Below are 21,539 nucleotides of genomic sequence, written 5' to 3' on the forward strand. Positions count from 1 at the left end.
CATGAAGCTGAGGTTAGAGAGAAGAAACTAAGAATAATAATTAGGTGAGAAGATTGGAAGTCAAAGGGATGGATGGACAGAAATAAAACTTGGAGGGATGATGAAGAAGGAAACTCCAGGAACACAACAAAAGCTTTCAAAGAGGAAGGTGAAATGGTCTGCAGTATGTTAGAAACAGATACTGCTCAGCATAGGCTTTATCCCAATGGTGTATGTTGTAGACTCAGGAGAGCTGAGGGGCATCTTAAGGTATCTTTTACATGTGCACACTTTAAAAAGCTGCTGACCCATTTTCACGTGCACTGACGAGAATGCATGGCACTCATTAATTGCATGGGTACTCTTTTAGACTGGCTCTGTTCAGGCATCTGGAAATATTTAATTGATACCAAACATGACTGGGGGTTGAATCCAGATACTCGAATAGTTCCCTCAATACAAGTAACTTAGTAAGTAGCCATGTATGTACATCAGATACCAGTATTACAATGGGAAAAACAATCCTTCTGGAGAAAATCTATCTGTGGTGCTGGGAATAATTTAATCTTCAAGAGCAATATAAGTGAACTGAAGTTGTTTTGGTTGAAGAACATTTAGGCTTTTAGCATCCACAGAATTGGCAATGGAAGGTAGCTAGAGAGAAGGACTTTAGAGCCTCTCATTTGGTGTTTGGTTCTCAACAGGGATCTGTGACTGGTGTGATTCATGATTATTTGCCAGGCTGATGGACACCCCTATGCTTCTGTTTCCCTCCTTACCCAAGGCTTGAATTACTGGTCTTTAAAACTAGAGCTAGGACAAAGAAGTCTTATGCTTGTAAATATAAGAGTTCTCGTGCAGAGTTACCAGTATTTATAAAGCTTTTCTTGTATACAGCGTGTGCTGTCATGTCCAAATAAGAGTATCAGCAAAAGTAGGGGCAGGAAGAATAAGCTGTTTCTGAACTGTCTGGAACATTTCCACTGTGTTCGTGTTTAGAGAGCTTTCCTATGAGCACAAGGAGCTGCACCATGCTTTCTAAGACAAAAGCAATGGGGCATTCTCTGAATTTATATGTTGCCAAATCAAAATTGATTGTGAAAGGGATTTACTTTTTCCTCATAAAGAACTGTAGCATTCGTCAACCGTAATGTTCATGAACCACTGTACATAAAAAATTAGTAGAATTTAAAAAAACTGACAATTTTATGGGTTTCAAGAGTACAGAATTATGATAATTATCACAAAACTAGCAGAAGAACTATTGAAGCTCGGTTTTCTATTGGGTTTTTCTCTCATGATAAGTTCACTTTTTAACTGATATATACTAAATGGTTACATATCAGAGGAGCCACATGCAGGGGAGTCCTTAGTGATGCTGGAATTGCTGCAGAAACATCAGTCACAGCTGCAGAATATTAGGCAATAGACAGTCACCATGGGACAGAAACCTTGATGAGGAGATGAATTTCTTGGTGTCATAAAATAGTTTTATACAGTTGCAGCTTTCCCATTGTTAAGGAAAAGCTTTCCCATGAAGACTTTCTGTTGTCATAATATGAAGTTAAAGCTACTTTACAGCCTTTTCTTAGCTCTACTGCCCAATCACCAACTTTCACAAAAGTTATGGAAACTCCACACTTTCATCAAAGTTGCTTGAAACTGGCCAGGAAGTTGAAAAGAAGATAGCTCATGCATATAAACTGTAATAATTTAGAGGGACATAAAGTAAATCCTTACATGTTTATTCCGTCTTTAATGGCTGGGTCTGAGATCATAGAGTCATAGATGAGGGAGTGTTTGTTTCTTGTATGCTCTCTGCATTACTCTTACATCCTCCTATGAAGTATTGGTTCATATTGCTGTTGGAGATGGGATGAGAGGCAAGATGGGCTTCCTCTCTGAGAGGGCAACTGCTATAAAATACCTTCAAATCCTTTATAGAAAGATGATCAAAACGTTAAACAGCATGGTGATGAGTATCTTAATACATTAAAAGGCAGGCAGTTAGCTAATCCTAGTTGACAGGTTCCTCAGAAAAGCCAGAGATGAATGTGTATGGAGCAACCAAAGAGTACTCTGGACCTCACAATGTTCCGGCTCAAGGAGGATTTTCATCTCTAGGGCTTCAACATGCTAACCACTCCAAACACCAAAAACAAACAAACAAACAAATATAAGCTCCAAAAACTTTTTTAGAATTGAATGTTAAAGTACACTATGGACACTTAGAATTTCTCTTCCAGACAGTTCTTATTCTGTATTGGGATTTATGTATATTGATATCAGAGGAAAACTGATTCTGATGGTCATCTTATCTTGCTGCTTTTGTAGTCTGTGCTACACTATATCTGGATGCTTTCAATTTAGACAAAAGATAGTTAAATATACCAGTGCATTGAGCTAAACTGTGCTTATTTCTGAAGCAAATCAGTGACGATGTTTTTCCAGAAGCTGCAATTTAAAAAGCAATCAAACAAACCAAAAATCACCCTTAAGGGGTAGAGTTTCAAACTTTTGTGTCATGGTTTTACCCCAGTCAACCCCTCATGCATTCCGTACCAGCAGAATGGGGGAGATAATTGAAAAAGTGAGAAAACTCGTGGATTGAGATAAAGACAGTTTAACAGGTAAAGCAAGAGCTGTACATGAAAGCAAAACGAAACAAGGAATTCATGCACCACTTCCCATGGGCAGGCATATGTTCAGCCATCTCTGGGAAAGCCAGGCTCCATCATGTGTAACAGTGGCTTGGGAAAACAAACAACACTCCAAACATCCCCCCCCCCTCCACTTCCTGCCTCTTCCCCCAGCTTTATACACTGAGCATGACACCACATAGTGTGGGATATCACTTTGGTCATCTGAGGTCAGCTGTCCCTGCTGTGCCCCTTCCCAACTCCTTAAGCACCTCCAGCCCACTTGCTGGTGGTGTGGGATGATGAGCAGAAAAGGCCTTGATACTGTGTAAACCCTGCTCAGCAGTATCTAAAACATCCCTGAATTATCAACACTTTATTTTTTCTGACACAAATCCAAAACACAGCCCCTTAGCAGCTACTGTGAAGAAAATTAATTATACCCCAGCCCAAACCAGCAAATCCTGACACACAAGTTCTTTGTAGATAAAGAAAGCATTTTAGATTTTTATTCCTAGTGTTGTTGCATCTGTTCTTGTGAGTCGCTTGGGTTCATGGTGTTCTTCTTGTGTGTGATATCATACTTAAGTGGTTCTTGGGAACATCCCTTTTTTGTTACAACAGGGTTTGTAAATAAACAGGGTTTCTATGGGGTTTTTTTGTCTGTTGCTGGCTTGACTGATGAGGAGTGCTGATATCTGTCACTAGTTTATTTCCTAGAGGCAAACTGGGTGTACTCACTTTTTCTGACTCAGAGGTCTTGGTGCAAGACTGACGTGCGTGATAGTTCAGGTGGAAGAGTGTCCTCCTAAAATTATACTGCCAAATAAGCTGTATGTGTATGGTTGCCTGTAAGGAGACTCCAAATTAGTTTTCAAAAGTGTTTATTCCTGGTAGAAAAAAGAGCTTAAGACAGTTTTTCACTTGGTGCTGGAAAAGAAGATCAGACATCCAAAGCAGGTTTTTAGCTGTGAAAGTAGTCAGCAGCCAAATCCCAGTAGAGTGATAAACAGATATTTAAGGATTCTTTGCAAATAAAATAGTTCATTCAACAGCTTTGAAAATTAAAAATGGAACACTAAGTTTTCTTAATCATATACCTTAAAAACTGGACTACAGTTCACTTTTAATTCAACAATTGTAGATGTTAAATCTGAACAATATTATGTAGCAGGGAGGCATATTGTGTTTGCTATTGGTATTTTCAGAAATAGCTTTAAATAACTTAAATTCGGTTAAAAGAAGCCCATCTGTTACTGTTCTTGTTTTCTTATCCAGCATTTAAATGGTAAACATCAAACTGTAAATACTTCAACAGTGTTCTCCCTTTGACAAAGAAAATGCGATAACTGTTCACCTTATTGTGAAAGTAGTTCAAAACATGCACAAAGGCAGGTATGAAATTGTCAGCTGCTTGATGCAAAATAATTATTTCAATCAACTGCCAAAAAATTCTCCACCTAGCTTCTGATCACCTTTCCTTCTTTTCAAACTTACTTTTCCATTAATTTGAAAGAAGGTAACTTAAGCTGATAGGAATATTTTAAATAGGAACAGTTTGCACCCTGTAAATTTTTCAAACACACTTTTTATTTTAATGGTCCACATATACTTTGTTTAATGAGTTTGAAAAGCTTTAATTTAAACTTCAGTGGGTGCTCTAGTACTACGAAAATACTGTCATGCAACATTGATTCTTGTCTAACAAGACAACATAATCAGAAAAATGTGTAGTAATTTTTATAACAATAATGGTTGCCTTCATTGAAAACACACATAAATGTGCCTGAAGACTGTTTCTGGGCACAAACTGTTTAAAGCTTGCCCTTGCTGTTGCTTCTGTTTGCATAAAATTTAAGTTTTTCTTTGTATCTCTGCTGTCACTTGTAAGTTTTATCTTTCTGAACCTAATATTTTCCTTTTTCAGCCTTATCTCAAAAGCCATTTATTTTAGGTTCTTGAGTTTTCCTACTATGACAAACACGCTATTTTTACTGATTTTCCAGAGTAGTCAAGACAAATGAAGGGGGATGAAAAAATCATATGTTTTGTCTGAACAACCACAGTATTATGTTAAGCTGCAAGTTTGTCTCTTTTAGCAAAGAGCACTGCCAGGCCTCAAGGAAAGCCTGTCTGCCTGCACTGGGGAACTGCTGGAGTGGTCCCTGGCCTGAATTTGACTCCTGCCAGCTAGCTTTCTCCCAGTGGGTTCCCAGGACTGTTTTGGGAGTTAGAAGGTCAGGACATGTCTCCATTAGGCCGTCTGCATCCAGTCACCCATTTCAATCCTATCTTGGATGGTGATCTCATCCCTGGGAAGCTACTTGGGCATGTTTAATTTAATAGGATCGCTGTCGCCTACAAGGTTTCCTCAAGCAACCTGAACTAGTAGTGCTGGCAGCTGGTGGGCAAGGCAGCAGGTCTAATACCAGTATTTGATCCTAGGTCTGTATGTGCATCTTTCCTAGGTCAATGTAGTGGTGACATGGGACATGAAGAGTGCCATGGCTCCTGTCTGCTCTGCCACTGCACTAGAGGCGCCTTGTCCCCTTGCTCTCAGGAACGTCCCCCACCTTATGCTGGACACATGACCATGGTTCAATGGCTGAAGTAATGTACCACTGGAGCAGCTCTGCAGTGGTTACAAGGGAGTAAACACCAAGGGAATTGAAACATATATCAGAACGTGACATTTTCAGGCTCAGGAGATTAACAGAATCACAGAATACCCCAAGTTGGAAGGGACCCACAAGGGTCATCGAGTCCAACCTCCAGCCCTGCACAGGACCATCCCCAAGAGTCACACCATGTCCCCCATGTCATCCAAATGCTTATTGAACTCTGTCAGGCTTGGTGCTGTGACCACTTCCATGGGGAGCCCGTTCCAGTGCCCAACCACCCTCTGGGTGAAGAATAATATCCAACCTAAATGTTTTAATAATATCCAACCTAAACCTCCCCAGACACAACTTCAGGCCATTCCCTTGGGTCCTGTCACTGGTCACCACAGAGAAGAGATCAGTGGCTTCCCCTCCTCTTCCCCTCACAAGGAAGTTGCAGACTGCAATGAGGTCTCCTCTTCTCTAGGCTTACCCAACCAAGTGACCTCAGCTGCTTCTCACACGGCTTCCCCTCAAGGCCATCTTCACTGCCCTCCTTTAGATGCTCTCTAAGACCTTAATATCTTTCTTATATTGCAGTGCCCAAAACTGCACACAATATTCCAGGTGAGGCCGCCTCAGTGCAGAGCAGAGCGGGACAATGACCTCCCTTGACCAGCTGGTGATGCTTTGCCTGATGCTCCTCAGGACGCAGTTGGCCCTCCTGGCTGCCAGGGCACTGCTGACTCATATTCAACTTGCCATCAACCAGGATCCCCAGGTCCCTTTCCATGATGCTGCTTTCCAGCATCTCATTCCCCAGCCTGTACAAACATCCAGGGTTGTCCCATCCCAGGTGCAGAATCCAGCGCTTCCCCTTGTTGACCTTCATATAGTTGGTGACTGCCCAGTCCTCTAATTTGATGAGATCTCTCTGCAGGGCCTCCTTGCCTTTGAGGGAGTCAACAGCTCCTCCTAGTTTTGTATCGTCTGCAAACTTGCTTAGTATCCTTTCCAGTCCTGTGTCCAGGTAATTTATGAAAATGTTGAAGAGCACAGGGCCCAAGATGGAGCCCTGTGAAACCCCACTAGTGACAGGTCTCCAGTCTGATGTTACCCCATTCACTATTACCCTCTGTGCTTGACCCAATTACTCACACACCTCATGATGTGTTCATCCAGCTGTGTGCTGAACATTTTGTCCAGAAGGATCCCCTGAGAGACAATATTGAAAGCTTTGCTGAAATCCAAAAAGATTAAATCAACTGGCTTTCCTTGATCAGCTATGAGGGTTGCCTCATGAAGCTGTGCTGGCTGTGACTGATGACTGTGTTGTCTTTCAATACCTCCCAGAATAATCTTCTCCATAACTTTACCAGGAACTGAAGTGATACTGACAGGCCTGTACTTTCCAGGGTCCTTCTTCTTGCCCTTCTTGAAAACTGGGACAACGTTCACTAGCTTCCACTCAGCTGGGACCTCTTTGGATTCCCAAGACCACTCAAAAATCGAGAGGTTCTGCGATGATATCAGCCAGCTCTTTGAGGATTCTGGGATTAATCCCATCAAACCGCATAGATTTGGAGTGATCCAATGGGAGCAGCAGATCCTGCACAATTTCATTTAAAATGGGGTTAGTGTTAGTTTGTGATTTACTTTTCCTCATTTTTTTCCCAATGTTTTTCTAAGCACTGAGTTTTTCATTTGTGTCTCAGATCATTCTTCTCCTCCCTTTTCTCATGACATCTTTCTTCCCATGCCTGTTCCTTCCTTCTGTTGTGCTCCCACATGCCTGGCTGTCTGCCCTGCTCATGAATTCTGCTTTATCACATAATTTCACTTGTCTGTGACCAAGTCCAGGTCTTCTGTGGTCTGTCTCCTCTCAGATGCGCACCATGTTATGCCCTCACCACTGTTGCTCCCCACTAGTGAAACCACAGCAGTGATGCTCATGACTCTCTTTACTTCCCTTCATATATTTTTTGCACCTTTTTTCTCAGATTGAATCTGCTTTCCCAGACTGTCACCTCTAGCTGAGCTCAGTGTCCTTCCCCATCTCAACCCTTTTCAAGCCTTGGGGTTCTCAGGGTTGTTTCATTGTACCGACAACCAAAGATCTGGGTTCCTGGGGATTGATACTGCACAGAGTAGAGGAGGCACTTGCTAATCCTTTTCTGCTCAAGCAGCTTTAAAAAGCAGGATTTTTAATCCTTCTTGTTTCCCAGTGCAGGTACAGTCAGGTGAGACTGTTCTCCAATTTTAGAAGAAATTAGACTTTGTTTCCATACAGAGAGAAAGGGGGGAAACAAAGGGTTATTAAATGGTGGCAGCTGGGTAAAACTCTTACATTTAACTGTTTTGTATTTTTGCAGCTGAGTTGCATAAGTGCCAGGTGACACCTCTGTGCTTGTCTTTTTGTGGGCTGGTAAGAGCAGTAGGGAGAACTGTGTGAGGCTGCTCCTGGGGGAGAGATGAGGTGGCTGTCCAGATACTTCAGGTTGGTGCATCGGCAGTATTTTCTGAGCCATAGTTACTGGATTTTCCTGCTGGCGCAGGGGGATCTGTGAGCTGCAGCTTCCTGGCAGGATTCTGGGAACAGCACCAAAACCGCGGAGAGGCAGCAAGCAGGTTTTGTGCTCTGAGTCAGAAGCAGGCTGAGAAGATGCAGCCCTCAAAGCACGAACCCAAGATGGGGAAGGGAATCTGTGCGAGGGGGATATTTCCGGTGTGAAGTTCAGAGCCTGGGGGGACCCTCTGCTGCCAGCACTTTTGGTGAGTCTGCAGGTCAGCTGCTAGTTTTGGTGCAATCATGGGAGAAGGGAGATTGCTGCCTTTCACCACTGCTACCCCGAGCCAGCTCATCCTTCTAGCTATTTCTGTCTATGCTTATCTATAGCATCATCCCCCTTGTGCCTGTGTACCTGCCAAGCATTCAAAACAGGCACTGCTGTGGCAGCCTCCTTTCTCTCCAGCCTGGAGGATAAATGACTGGATGGCTTTTTTTTAATTGTTTCTCTGCATCAAGAATTTACAGTGGGAAAGCTAAGCTGGAGAAATGCTTTCAGGAGTGGGTGGCCAGCCTGGCAGATCCCTGCTTGTTCTTAGCCCCTAGGGAGGTCCTGTAGCCTGGCCCTAGCCGGGTTCACTCACTGCCCTGGACGTTGGTGCTCCCTTTGAAAGCAATGGTTTCCTGGAGTGAGATGTGGTCTTGGGTAAAAACAGACAAAATTTGGATGCAAGAGAGAAGACCTGAATCTGACTTGCCTGCAAGGGGATCCAGAACAGAAAGCTGAGTGCTTGGGTGAGTTCACAGCAGCTGGCCTGTCCAATGCAGAACGCTGTACTCTTCTTTATTATAGTCTGAGTTACCTAGTGTAAAAATAACAGTATCAGAAATTCTAATATCTATATACTATATGCTGTCTGTATGCTATATGTGTTGTTTTATTTAATTTGGGCTGTGAAGTAGACTGCTCTCTGTGTTTAGTACACCTGACTGTGGCTTGTGACTTTGTTCCCAGCTGGGAATGTCAGTGTTTGCATCTGGAGTTGTGCAAATACGTGCAGGTGTGCAAAACTTATATCCTGCTTTTGCATCTCTGTTGCAGCACTGATTTGGGCCAGTAAATTCACTTGGATTGGAAAATTGGCATTACAGCTTGTCTTCTGCCACTTCAGTGTATGACTGTAGAGGCATTGGAGCACAGATAATATGTGTATTTGTAACATACTGCTTCTGATCCTCAAAATAAAAGGTGTAGACATAATGGGATACAGTTTTAAAGCAAAAGTGGCTTTATTGGAGAGGTATGAAAAGAGATTAAATAATCAGAATGTTCTTCTTTCAAATAATCAGGTTTTAAATACTGAATTTCAGTGTGAGGCTGTCAGGGCTCCCCTTTTCTTCTGTCCTTCCACTGACTGAGACTGTCATCGTAACATTTGAAATACGACATGTTTCAGACATCCTATATCTATATTTCTTTATCAAATCTGTAATTAAATGTGAATTCTTATGGCACTATGTACAGCAGAAGTTGCTTTGATGAGTAAGAAACACTGAAGTATGTGGAGAATCTAAGTATATAGATTGATATGTTTCTTATGCTGTTTGTAAAATACCTCTGTGCTATACGGAACCCCTGATTTACAAAATGTAACTTCAAAAAGAAAAGTTTTTAGTACTTCCACAATAGCATAAAGATATTTGTAAGTGATTAAAAGTGATTGAGTGTTTGAGCTGAGATTGCTTTGCCCTGTTACCTGTGATCTGGATGATATTTCTAGATAGAGGTGTTTGGCCAGCTTTTTGGCTTAGTTTCTTACTGGAATATGAAGTTAAACTTGGCAGGTCCAAGGAAGAATGTGTTTTACCCTGATTTTTGAAAATTATCCACCTTTACTTGTGTGAGTCAGGCAGGTTTCCATATATATGTATATTAAGGGGTTTTAAAATCCGTAAGTAACAAAGTTCTATTTTTTTCTCAATCTGTAAGTACAAGCAACTAGTACCCAGCCCTTCTCATAAGTTGGTGAGAAAGTCCTTTAAAAATGAGAGATTGCTGTCACTGCACTGCTGCATGCTTTCAGGAATGACAGCACAAGAGGTGGGAGTAATTTTGTCTCATTTTCACCATCTAAAGTTAAACAGGTCGTTCAGGCTCACACCACTTCAAAGGGAGAGGTGCACAGTTCATTACACTCTGGAGCAGCTTTGTCCTCTTTGAGTACATGGTGTCTAAGCAGCTAAATAGCTTAATTCCCCTGTTCAGTCCCAGGTCCGTGTCTCCCAGATTTGATAGGCTGAGTTCTTTACTTCAAACACTTGTCTTTTGGAGACAACTAATTGTTTCTGCCTGAGAAAGAGCCCATTTTAGTATTGAGGACAGCTTACTAAGGGGGTTGACACAGGAGGAGTGAAGGGTGACGCTGCACCGCGCCCGGTTCCCTGCATCGTAAATGTCCTCCAGTGCTGTCCCAGTAGCAGGGTTACCAAAACTACCCTCATGCCCATGCCTTGCTCCAAGGCATGCAATACACACTTCAAGCAGTTAAATGCTGCTCTGGTGTGCTGTGACACAGACCTCGCTTTGTATCAGATAATTTTGAATGAAGAAAATAATCACTTGCCGCGAGGCACATTGACGTGTGGGCAAAGGGCTTAGTGTATGGATGTGACTAGGTGGGTGTAGGGGTGACTGTGCGTGGGTGCTTTGGGAACGAGAGACCTGTCCATGGTGTGTCTTCGGCAGGATAGACACTGTCCTGCTGTCCTGTTGGCCAGGGAAGCACTTACGTGCTGAGCTGGGCTAGATGCATTTCAGGCAGCTGACAGATGGAGCAGATCTCACCTGACGTGACTTACACAAGGTCACTCAGCAGGTGGGTACCAAAGCTGGATACAAAAGCCAGGCCCATGTGCTACTCCTTAGGACACTCCACCTCCCCAGCAACCAAACAACCCCTCCCACACAGATTTGTGAAATATCTGGGTTAAACACTGCTGTTCTCACACCCTACATGAAGTGGGTCTGGATGGGCAGTGCTCGGTAAAGTGGCTGTGTGAGGATGTGAAATCATCCATATCTGCAGGATGAGAGGAAAAAAATACAGGAAAAATGGTTCTTTTCCTACATTTTGCAAAACATCATAGCTAAGATCCTGTTGTGCAGCAAGGGCAGCAGGTGCTCGGCACTGTCAGAGTGGTCATGGTGGCCTTAACCGATCCTTTACAAGCCACTAAACCACACAACATTTGTGAACACTGCTGCAGTGTGCTTCTTTGCATTCTAGTTCCTATGGAAACATGCTGTAAGAATGTCTAAAATAAGTACAGTGCTTTGAAACTATTATTATTTTGATCTTTCCTTTCCTCCAAAAAATCTCCTTTATCACCTTTCTGGATGAATTTTTAATACATTAAAAAGGTTGTTGCCATTATCTGGCAATAGTGTGCTACCCAACTTACCCAGGTGTCTTCATCCTGGGATCTGATGGATCCCAGGTTCTGCTATTGAGATCAGTGCTTCCTTCTCCCATTCTCCCCACTCAGTGAGGTAACAGGGTGGTGGTGCAAGTGTTGAACATACATATATGTGTATATGTGTGTAATCTATACACACTGAAGGAGGCTTGGCTCCAGCTCCCTTTTTTTACCATGTATTGAATAAGACAACATTGTTTGACACAACAAGATTATTTCCAGCTGTTTTAGGATCCATGGCATAGTGTTGCCTGGGAGGGAGTGCTGGAGGTCACCTAATCCAGCTGCCCGTCGAACAGACTCCTCTACATTGTTGGTGCAGGAGATGGTTGTGAGCCAGACGGAGACATCCTGCAGGTGCCCTCTTCCCTGTGGGAGGGTCAGTGCTGGAGCAGGTTATGGGCTGTTTGGGACAGCTCTTGCAAAGGAAACTACTTGTTCTCCCCAAGGATGCTCATGCTGGTAGCTGAAAACAGGACTATGTATTTAAAGCACTTTCCTCCCAGTGCTCCTGTGGTTTCCTTGTAAAGCTTTCAGCTCCCTTACAGCAGTGTCCCTGACCTTAGTAGTATCTGAGATTTTCAAACAACCCTGTCGCACTTTCAAAAACTACTTTTGGTGAGAGAGCTTTAGGAGAGCTAGGGCTAATCATATAAAGGGCTAAAAAACCTTATTTGAAGATAGATGCTAATTTTTGCTCATTTTCATGGTTCTGGCCTCTTGCAATGCTATGCCTCACTGCAAGATACCAGTAGAAGAGCTAGAGATGCATGTTTGGCATTCAAGGGGGAAGCAGGCATTTAAATTCAGAAAAGCTATTCACAGGAATTTTTTGCCAGTGCCAAAAAACTTTGACACCCTTATATGCTGAGGGATACATATATCCCTCATTATCTGGATTCCCAGAGCATCTTCTGGTCTGGGTGGGGATCTGTGCAGGTGGTGTTTCTGTACAGCTCTGCTTGACCTCAAGAGTGGAGGTAACAAAAAAAGCTGGTTTGAAATAAAAGGGAGTTGACACTGGAGCAGTATTTCTTATAGCTGCACGTCCTAGACAAAATAAATTACAGAGTTATGATGATACGGATCTAGCTCACATTCTGCTTTAACATTAAACTAAGTCTTAGCCATTTGAGAAGTGTGGGCATCTGTTTGAATCCCATTCTAAATCATCAGGCCAAATTCTACTCACAGGGTTAAATCTGCAGAGCCAGTGAGCAGCTGCTGTGTAATTATGCATCCTGCTTTATGATGTTGAATGCTTAGTCTTTGCATGATGTTTTATGCTTTTATGGCAAATGTAGTAGCAACACCAAATCTGTTTTATTTTGGTGCAACACTGAAGGCCAGTAGAAGAAACATGAGTCTAATCTTAATGGACAGAATGAAACTTTATAGACTGTTTTCAGGGTCACTATCATTGTAGAGTTAAACCATTCATTAACCAAGCAGACAAATTGAAGTGAAAGTGCTGGTCCAAAAAAAAATGTAAAAAGCATTTGCATTTCATATCTGCAAAGATCTCCCCTTACTTGAATGACAAGCATTGGGTCCAGCACTGAAGCAAATACCAAGAGAGAAAAGAATCTTGAACTATGGAACAGCAGTGGTTCTGGTTTAATGTGGATAGGCAAGGCTGAGATTTTTTTTGTGAGGACTCTATTTGAACTGCTTTGGAGCTGAGCCACTGTAGATGTAACCTTTCTAACCCAATTGATAAGTTCGTGTGTATGCACAGTATATAGGTCATTCACATTTACTCTGCGTAGCCCAGAAAAGAATGCAGTAAGACTTCAAAATATGTTGCATTTCAGCCCTTTCATTGTAGCATATTTCTCTCTCCTACTTTTCCTTGTTCATCTATACTTTCTATGGTGGAAGAAAAATCCAACAAGATATCACCTAATGTGCATGGATAGCGGATAAATGAAATGCTAAATGAACAGTTACACTGGTGAGAGAGTCAGAGACAGCTGGAGGTGCCCTGCAAGTCTGAGGGACAGGATCTATGAAATAGGGAATTATCTACACATTTACTAAATCACTGCAAATTTGTTTAGCAGTCATGAGAATTTTGGAATTATCTTCCATTTGAGAAGGGCAATATTGCAATGATTTAAAAGAATTATTCTGACATATTCCATTAGATAATATAAATCCAGACTATAGTAAAGTAATTGTTAAACTCTCTTAAGAGAAAAATCATAAGTTATCTTGAGGGTAATGAAATTATGAGAAACGTACATGTGGTTCAAAAAAGGAGAATAACAGAATCTAAAAGTGATTTTTTAAAGCTGGCATTATTAATTTTGACCTTATATAGATACAGTTCATAGAAACATAAAATAGTTCGTGCTGGAAGGAACCTTAAAGATCATCTGTTTCCCATCCCTCCTGCCATGGGTAGGAACACCTTCTACCAAACAGATTTTCTTGGGCCCAAGTGATATCAGACATACCGAATGTGGCATAAATGGTAATGACAGATGGTCATACTTTAAATTGGGACGTAGTGTCCATTGGGTTCCCACAGGAGTTCATATTCAGTTTGGTTTGTGAATTCAAAAATCAATTGAATTTGAAGGTAGTACTGGACTGGGAGGCATTGCAAACTCTGCCGAGAACAGAGAGAATTTTATAGCTGGTAAACTAGAAGTACTAGATTTTCTATCTGCAAGGCTCAAATAAGACAATTGTAAATGCACAGATCTGTGGAAATGACCTGAAAATATGTAAACAGCGTTGCTAAGAAGAAGAGGTTCAAGTTGTCAGCCTCTAATCACTGTCTCAATACTGGATAATTAACTCCTTGACTGTGCTAGACAGAGCATGACACTAGCAAACAGCACTGTTTATTCAAGAACCTCAGGAAAGGAGCAACCAAAACCTTGCTTTTCTCCTGGCACAAGTGCCCCCGGAACCCTGCTGGCACTGAAGTCTCATTGAAGGGCAGTATCTGGCCTGTCACCACAGTGAGCTGCCATGAGTGCCTCCACCTGCAGCAACTTGCTTTGTTTGGTATCTAACACCCATCCCAGTGTTCAGTCCTAGCTCCTGCTGGAGCTCAAGATAGAAATGGAATTAAGCACAAGAAAAGTGGGTGGGCAGGCATAGTATGTGCAGGCAGAAGGGTACCACCATGGAGTCCTGTTAAATGGGGAGGAAACAGCAGAAAAGGAAAGGGGAACAGCCCCTTCACAGAGCCACCCTCACTGAAACACAGATACCTTAGGCCACATTAGTTAAACTGGGCAAGCAGAGCGACAGCAGTCAATACAGGTTTTGATGTCCGAATTAATTTTTACCAGTTGATACACTTTGCCTGATCAAATATCTATATGCCTTCATGGATTAAACTTCTATATTTAATTTATCTGCCACTGATTAGGATCAGAGTCAGGATGGGTTAAAATAATTTCCAGTTTAACTTTGATTCTGTGTTTTCTCAGTTAAAATACGATATATGTTTTCATAGAATATACTGAGTTGGAAGGGAACCATCGGGATAACTGAGTCCAACTCCTGGCCCTGCACAGGACACCCCAAGAATCACATCATATATGTTTTGTTGTCTTAGAAAATGCTTTTGCACATACCTAATGTGTGTCTTTCTGTAAATCCTTTCCCAGCCACAAAGAGCATAGGTTTTCATAGATGCCTTGGAGAATTACATTTTAGTGCATCATTGTGTTCAAAATTCTAGATTTCTTAAAGTGAACATACAGCCTACTCTCAACCACCTAACATACTTAGGGTTTGTTTATAGTAGAAGGGTGGAGTACTTAAAATGAGGAACTTCTAGTAAACAGAGCACTAAACTGAGCATCAGGAGACCATCAGTGCTTCCCTCGTTGTTATTTATCTGTCCAGTGACCTGTGATGAAGCTTTTTGCTGCTCTCTTTCTTCCACATGACTTTGGATTTTCCCCACACTTCTTTTTATCTCATCCTGCTATAAACTCTTTGAGATGGTGTCCATTTCTTGCTGTATCTTTGTATGAAATCTACAGCACTTGACTGTCTGCCTGTGAGCAACTGAAAATGAGGGGGTATTTGGGGATGGCAAAAAAAGTAAAAGATGCATGTTTCAAGGGGTAAGTTTAAACACAGCAAGTAGTTAAGAGGAGGAAATAATATTTTTTTTCAGTTGGGCCTAAAATGCCTGGCCTGTTCCTAGAAGGAAACTTATATTTCTAGTAGCAGGAGTACATTGGACATAGTCCACCAGAATTCAGCTGGAGAGGAATAGAGTTGTTAAGAAACACTTGTTTTGCTGAGCTGTGGTTCTTCTTGTTAATATAATGCATAATTTGCCATCCATCCCTCAGAAGGAGTGGTTTTCTAATATGCATAGTTAGTGTGTGTTGCTTTGGATGTCTCTGGGAAGAAAATGTAGTTTTGGACTTGCACTGTCTGGGCTTTGCCCCCTGCATCAGATCCATGTCCCCAAGCTGAGATTGGGACACTTCTGAAAGTATCCCCCATCCTGCTTCTCTGCTGGGTGGCTGAAAGCAATTGCAGTGAAAAAAGATTTTGAGGACTATAAGAAGGAAACAGGGACAGCTCTACATCAAGATTGGAGAGGCTATGAGGAGCCACAGTGACAGTTTTTACCTTCTTTTGTTTCTCTCTGCTTCTACAAAGGGCATATCAGGAGTTTTTGTATTGTGCTAGTTTTTTTTCAGAACCCCTTGGATACTTTTGTAAGCATTATTATTGCATTCTTGCACGTGGAAAAAAACTGTGGTAGAAGCCAGTTGATAAGAGTATCTTTCTTCAATCAGATCTCAGTGATTTCCTCAAATCCAGTTGATAAAGCTAAACCTGAACTACACTTCGATCTCTAAAGCTTCTATCCCTCATTCTGCTTATACTCAAAGTAAGTACTTCAAAGAGTTAAAAAATCTAAAAGTTATTTCCTCTGGCCTGTTTGGTTCCCCAGGGTATTTCATTATAGGACAGGTTGAATGAAGGGGGGAGATTAGCAGGTTTTCGTAGCTTTGATTGCATGCAGGTTTGGATCAAACTGTTATAACATTTTTCGTGAGATCTGCAAATTGCTTTTTTAAAGTAAATTTAATCCCTTTGAGCATATCATGCACTTCATAGCTCTTAAATGATGCTTAAACTACAACTTCTGTCACTGTTTATGAAAAACAGCTTGTCTTAATTTGTAAAATCATGAGAATCTTTTAAGCTAACTGGCTCTCATTGCAGTCAATTGGATGTTGCTTTGTATTCCAGCTGGAAGAGGATCAGCTTTCTTGCCACTGAGAAATGTACCTTTAAATTGTCCTGCATCCTACTTTATGAATTGATGTACTCTGCACTAAGCTGTGACATTTTCGTTTTCTAAGTTGTTTATTAATTCTGACACTGAATAATTAAAGAGGAAAAAGAAGCATAAGGAAAACATATCATTGAAGACCATCACAGAACCTGTCTAAACAAGAAAGGATGCAGACCATAGGGTGGATTGCAAACATAAACAAAGAGCTACATAAAAGCCAAGATAATCCAGAAGCTCTATCCCCAATTATGCATGTATAGTTTTTTTTAAGTGAATACTGCAATACCCTCATCAACTGTTTGTTTGGTACTTTTACTACAGAACTTGGAGTTACAGACTGATATAGCAAAACAGCATTGTTAACCTGCTTTCCACTATGAGATGGACAAATATGGTACAGTGTGTTCTCTTAAAATGATTTGTTAAAAAGTCATCTGCACAGGTAAAGCAGTGGTGTCCTACCATATCTCCATAGGGAAATTAAAGAATAACAAAGGAAAAAGAAAAAAAGACAGTGTATTTCAAGCGGCTGTGAGGAAGAAAACTGAAATTTGGCTTTTTATTTATCTTTTTCCTCTGGGTTTCCAGAGAAAAGGGAATTCAAAAACTTTGATAGAGGAACAGATCAGATAAATCTGTGCAGTTTTTAATCTGATCTGTACTGAAATGACACTACACACAGTGCTGTGGCAAAAACACGGGATAAAATTAAGACTACACAGCCCTCAGGAAGTATTAAGGTTTAATGGCAAGACTGAAACCTTCCTGACTCTGTTGAGCTGTACAGCATGGCATTTGGATGCTGTTGTAAGTGTGCTTCAAAATGAGTCTCTGCTTGGTTATGCAAATTGTTCTTGTATCAAGGAACCACTACGTGCTAAAAAAATTAAAACTGGGAGGAAAAATAACCACTCTGGGATAACATGCAATAAATCCACTAATGCTGCTGGCTCTGGTGAGGTAACATTTTGTCCCTCTATGGGTGGAACATTTCATTTCTCTATCGAATCATTACAGTTTTGCTTAGAAACATTCTATTGCTTGAACTGCCATGGGAAGAAAAATAATGTCAAGTAGATATCAGGTTTTCCCAATAGGAGCATCCTGCTGGGAAATGGGCTGCACTGGTGTGATGGTATAAAAAGCTCAGCTGCGGCTGTAATTGCTATTCCCTTCTGATTCCTTTGCTGAATGCACAAAACTGCTTCTAACAAACAGATCTGAGAACAAAATCCTTGGCTTGTCACCGATGTAATACTAAGCATGCTAAGCTGGGATTTCTGACTAGTTTGCCTTCACTGTCTCTTGCAATCACTATTTGATACTGAATCTCTCATCTCCTGTTATGGTGCCAGAGCGTGACACTGAGAACAAATGCTTCTGTTTCAATCAGTGATGTTTAATTTTTCATGATGAGTGCAGTTTAGTGCCTCCCCAGGTAGAAGGCTCCAGTGCTAATTACCAGGGAAACGTCTTCTGTCTGCACAGGACACATATGCACTCTGCATTTTGGTTCTGTTAAACAGCTGAGCTGAGTGGGATCGGTGCTGGTTGCTACTGGCTGCACTCACAGCCCCTTACTACTATTGCTGCTTGAAGTAAACTCTACTCGGTTGTCATTTGTAGTTTACACAGCTGCAAAAGAAAGTCTATTTTATGAGGACACCGTTGAAGGAGGTGTGTAGTCCTGCTTAGAAACTGGTAAGCATCACATCCCAGAGAGGAGTGCTGTGTTTGTGTGGTGTGAACAAAGGGCAGGCTGGGTTTGATTCTTGTGTGTATTCTTTACTGATGAGGAGTTCAGTGCTAAGAATTTTTGGCAATTGGCTGTAAACAACAGAAAACATCTCAGACTTTCTATGATGTATTTAAATTTTTATGTTTGTGGGTTTTTTGTTGTTCTTGTTGGTTTTTTGTTTTGTTCTGGGGATATTTTTGTATATTGTTTCAAATTATTGCTATCTAAGATTTATTTTCTATGACCGTGTTGGATTGAAAAGAATGGTAAGGTTTATCTTACTTTTTTTGATGAGCTTATATCCAGACAGTTGGATAGCACAGCAGCTATTATATTGCATTTAAAACCTGTTTTATAGAGTGTTCTGGGGATTGCTTATAGGGGGTAGTTTTGAATGTATACTTACTACTTGCATAATTTCCTGAGTTGTTGTTTAGCCTCACCATTCATTGTTTAGTAATAAGTCATGCAGAATTCTGCTCTTCAATTTGATCCTGTATTGTTTGCCAGGAGGATTTTCAGCAGCAGTTTACTGCACAGAATAGAGCATTAATAAAGAAATGTAAATGGAGGAATTAGAACTATCCAATCATGGTTTTTTTGTGTCTGTTTGTGCTGAAGAAAGGTGGATAAAATATATTAACACAGCAAAACTTCTCTGATGATAAAGCAGAAGGAAAAGTTGCATGTTATGTGGACTGTACCCTTTGCTACCATTGAAAGAAGAGGCTGCCACAGTGCTCGGACCTGCCCAGGCTGCTCCAGTGCTTTCCTCTGTAGGGAATTCCTGTTTCAGAGTAGGGGAGTCAGCAAATGGAAGCAGCACTGGCAAAAACTGGCTGCAGAGTTTGCTTTCCATGGTGTGCAGCTGGTCGTTCTTATTTCCAGCCAGGGCAGGATTAGGTCCTGTGCCTGTGGAGAGTCCTAGTGGTCTTGGTGGCCTTGAGGCATGGGGTGTAGGTTTGACTTTTTGGTGGGCTCTTGACAAGTTTCACCGCACAAGGAAGCCAGGAGGAACAAGGAGATCTTTGGCAGTGACCTGGGTGGGATGGATGAGCTCCCCAATGATTCTTTTAGGGGGTGCTGCATGCATGGCTCCTTTCCTCTGTGTGCTTTGTGGTACACTGACTGCAGAACAGATCCTGTGAAAAGATTAAGGTCCGCATGCATTTCCATAGAAGGTCTAAGGTTTTTAGAGCTGCTATAATTAAGTTTAAGAGATTCTTAATTTGAAAAACAGAGGTTTTAACCTCAGGGTTTGAATCAAGGGATGCGATTGCTCACAGCAGAGATCCCTAAAACCATAGCAAATCCTAAAGCTCTGCCCTGAGCGTGGTTAGGATATTAGGATCTGAACAAAATTAGCAAATCAAGCCCTTAGGACCTAAGTGAGGCCTTAAAAGACTTACAGAGCTGCCAGGCTTGTGTCCTTACTGTGGGAGACAGATAGGTACATGAACAGTTTCTCAATGCTCAAGAGGACAAGATTATGAGCAGTCAAGAAAATGTTTAGCAGAAACCCAAGTGTTGCGTGGTGGGCTGTTGCCCACTCCTTCATTGATCTGGACTTCTTGGATCACAGTCCTCTTGAACACTTGTGCTAATTCCACTTAGACAGCATTTGGGTATCTGTACCTGCTATTCCAGGTCTTATCATGTGTTTCTAAACCAAGTGAACTGCTCTAAAAATGTCTCTTCTTTCTCCACAGAATTACAGGGAGCTTGTTAGTGTCTTGAAATATTTCAGATTCTTTTGCCAGAGTGGAAAACTTGAACTTTTTTTCTAAAATAAACCACAAAGTTTTTATTAAAGATAATTGGGGTGGCTTGCTATTTGACTTTCTGAAGCATTACTGATGAATTATTTTAGTATGAAGTTTGGGATCGTGACTGGGTAATGTCAAGTCAAGGTGCCATGTGTGTATTTGAACAGAGTGACACAAATTCTAACAAAAGGGAAACCTGGCTCTAGGTGTAGTGAGATTTTAGCATTTGCTTTCAGATTTTGGATAGATGTTGGTTGAGCTAAAGAAATAGTCCAAAATTTTCTGATCGTCACAAATTTCCACCTAATCCTCTTTCTTAAAATAAGTAAATGAGAAAAGCCAGACAAGAGTTTACTTGTGTCCGTGAATGGCTGCAACCCTTCACCTTTTTCCACCAGGACAGTGGTAACTTGAGCAGATCTTGTGTTTTTTCTGCAAGTCCTGCAAAGTTTGATGTGGTCCCTTCTGCAACCACATATAGGTACCAAGATCACAACTTTCACTGACAACAGAAACCAAAAGTCTAGTCCTCATGGTGAAGAAATCAAAAATATGATTCTTGTATACCCAAAGAGAGAGCAGTTAAAGAACCCAACCCTGAGCCAAAGTGTGGGATTAAAAATTAGTAAATCATAATTTTTAAGCTAGGCTGTGATATTAGCAATTTTTATTAGGATGGTGACATGCTGAAACAAGAGGGTTTCAGAGCTCTGGGGAGCTTTTCTCTGCAGACATGGCAGATAGAAATCTATTTCTTTTAAGTGAACGCTTTCATTCTTATTCAGTCTCATGTCTCCTGGAGCAAAGTCCTTTAAGAAAAACACTAACATATCATTCAGCAATCGTTGTTGCTCCTTGAGGATCCTTTCATTCCCTCCCCCCCGCCAAATTAGTCTTGCCCATCTCCTTTGTGTTCAGTCAGAATTAGTGAGCTGCACTTGTTACGAGAAGTCAGCTGAGTCCTCAGCTCCTACTTCAGGTAAGCAGAGTGCTGAGTCCTTATTTTGGGCTATACCTACCTTTGCCCTGGGATAAGGGCAACAAAAGTAGTTTGATGTCTGTGTTAGAGCCCTTCTTCTTAGTTCATAGAATCATAGAATTAACCGAGTTGGAAAGGACCTCCGAGATCAAGTCCAACCCTTGATCCACTACCACTGTGGTTACTAGATCATGACATTAAGTGCCACATCCAGTCTCAATGTGTTTTATACTCAAACTGCAGGGTGGAACAGTTGTTTTCAAATGAGCATGTCTTGAGTTTTTTGCTGCAGTCAGCTGCAAACATTTCATTCAGAAAATGACTGTCCTCACTGAGTTGTGTAAGGTGTATAGTTCCAGCCAGAACCAGGAACTGAAACTCTTTAGTTTGTAGGAGTATGTTTTATTATAGAGATGTAAGGTGTGCACCATATACTTCAGCAGAGCTAAGCAGCCTGTGTGCTGGGGAAACACTTCCAGCACTAAACCTGAGATGAATAAATTCCTGTTTCCTGTAGCTGGGGAATATCCGTATGTCACTGATGAATTCTGCCAGCTCACATGTT

General features: G+C 41.4%; 1 protein-coding gene across 1 annotated transcript in view; it reads left to right on the top strand.

Moving 5' to 3' along the window:
- Positions 1-7,822: 7,822 nt before the first annotated feature.
- Positions 7,823-21,539, top strand: part of MTUS2 (microtubule associated scaffold protein 2) — a 249,632-nt gene continuing 235,915 nt past the window's right edge. The window contains exon 1 of the mRNA XM_018071556.3: positions 7,823-8,519. The gene's annotated coding sequence lies outside the window, so the exon portion shown is untranslated. The remainder of the gene's footprint in view (positions 8,520-21,539) is intronic.

This window comes from Manacus vitellinus, unplaced genomic scaffold, assembly GCF_001715985.3.
Source record: "Manacus vitellinus isolate BGI_N305 unplaced genomic scaffold, ASM171598v3 scaffold_2_pilon, whole genome shotgun sequence".
NCBI lineage: Eukaryota > Metazoa > Chordata > Aves > Passeriformes > Pipridae > Manacus > Manacus vitellinus.